Here is a 2,500-nt window from a genome sequence, read left to right as displayed (position 1 = left end):
AGCTGGGCTTGATATATCTATGATCCAGCATAGTTTGATTTCTTCTTCTTCTTCTTCTTCTTCTTCTTCTTCTTCTTCTTCTTCTTCTTCTTCTTCTTCTTCTTCTTCTTCTTCTTCTTCTTCTTCTTCTTATTATTATTATTATTATTATTATTATTATTATTATTATTATTATTATTATTATTATTATTATTGCCGTCAACCTGTGAAGTTACACATTTTGGATATCCGTAATTTGTATGTGCTCAATCAAGGATTTCGGCTGGTCACAGCCCGCTTATTCAACATTTTTAAATTAACATGTATTTTGCTTACATAGTTTGGATCATGGTGATAAGATTTTGTGTAATTGCACACGTTTTTGCATTTTTGCCTTTTTTGTGAAGACAGGATTCTATTTATTTTCACCAATATCAAGAAGTTTCGGATTTGGAAAAAAATAAAAATAAAAAATCAACCAAGAACAGCGTTGGTCGACCCCAGGCTATAGTAAAAGATAATTGACCAAAATGCCACACACATCAGAACTGAACCCCGAACCATGTGGTCGGGAAGCCTGCGCCTTCTAAAACATTTATAAAGATAAATTTAACAATTAATAGCGGAAGGCGCTCAGCAGGTTTAATGTGTTAAATTACAAAACCTGATTTTGACAAATATATTCAGGCTGTTAGAATATGAAAGTTAGAGGAAGGAAAGTCATATAAGTTGTGTCAATTGAGTGTATCAGTTACAAATCTAGCCAAGAAATGTATGTCTTCCGTTACATACATGTAATGCACGATCGAGAACGAATTGAGAATGTGTGTTGAGGCAAGAAGAAGGTCTTAATAGATTTTAAGAGAACGTTTGTATGATTAAATAGTTTATAGAGTCATGCGGTCTGCGCATGCACGTGTGTTTGTTTGTGTATGTGTGCTTGAGCGTGCATCTATGCATGTCTGTAGAAATACAAGCACACACATATACACCCACATGCGTGTGCACATTTTCACATATATATATATATATATATATACGTGTGCAAGCTTAGTTTTAGATGCATGCATATATAAATATATACGTTTATAAATATATATATATATATATATATATGTGTGTGTGTATATATATATGCATATATCTGTGTGTGTGTTTCTGTGCCTGTGTTTGTACCTCCATCACTGCTTGACTGCTTGACAACCTCTGCTGGTGTGTTTACGTCCCAGTAATCTAGCAGTTCGACAAAAGAAACCGATTTGTTCGACTAAAAAATTTACCAACGCGGTGCTCCAGCACGCTCGCAGTCAAATGACTGAAACAAGTCAAAGAATAAAAGAATATATATATAATATCTTTATATATACTTTACACAGACACACACACACACACACACACACACACACACACACACACACACACACACACACACACACACACACACAATCATCACTAAATGTAACTGAGGATGCAAAAGTACCTATAGTGCAAGAAATAAGAGTTAAAATGTCTTAATGTTAGTCTAGTCCAGTGATTCTAGAATTGCTCATTGAGCGGTTATCTCCCCTGTCTGTGTATATACGTTATGCATTTTAACTTTTATTTCTTGCGATTTTTACCCTTTATAGTTTTATATTGTGCGTTGATATATATATATATATATATATATATATATATATATATATATATATATATATATATATATATATATATATGTATATATAAGATTTGCCTCTGATGAAACGTTGTGGAGTGGTTCCCATTTCTGCATGGCATAGTACGAATATGAAGATACGAAGATCAACAACATTATTTCAAGCAAATAATTCCCATTGAATAATCAATAGACGCATGCTTGTCAAGCTCTTGGGTTTCAGGATCAATATTGCACTCTCTTCTTCCATAAAATCTCCTGGAAGAGTTTGTGTTGAACTCGGCATTCGAAGACTGTACAGAAACCTGTGTGAGGGAGAAAGAGAGTCATGAAGTGAGACAGAGACTAATAGAGAGCCATAAAGAGGACAAAAGGAGGGAGAGAGGAAGGGAAAGAAGGAAAGGGAAAGAAAGAGTGAAAGAGAGACAAAGAGAGGGAAGCTATTCATGGGTAGCAGACTAGTTTTAATCCCGTTATAATATCTGTTTCAAATTTTGGCACAAAGCCAACAAGTCGCTGACATAAACCCCGGTGCTCAACTGATATTTATTTTATCGAACACGAAAGGATGAAAAACCTCAGAACGTAAAATGGGACAGAACACCACTAAGCTTTTTGCCCTGCGTGCTAACGATCCTGCCAGCTCGCCGCACTAATCACGTTTTTATATCATCATCTGGCACTTGAGGCTATCTCAGTCGAGTCCATTAGAACACAAGAATTTTGGGCAGGCCTGTCGTCTTAGAAAAACTTCTTTCCATGTTCCTGACAGTCTCAGAGGTTCTGAAAAATGGCCATGGTACGATACTATTCCTCGTCTCAAAGATTAGTAAAGAACTGAATCCTCTAGCATTAACATAACGCCAA

Source organism: Octopus bimaculoides, chromosome 13 (genome assembly GCF_046866305.1).
Source record: "Octopus bimaculoides isolate indiv1 chromosome 13, ASM4686630v1, whole genome shotgun sequence".
In the NCBI taxonomy this organism is placed as follows: Eukaryota; Metazoa; Mollusca; class Cephalopoda; order Octopoda; family Octopodidae; genus Octopus; species Octopus bimaculoides.
The sequence above is the reverse complement of the archived record's forward strand: the minus strand, read 5'-3'. Positions refer to the sequence as shown.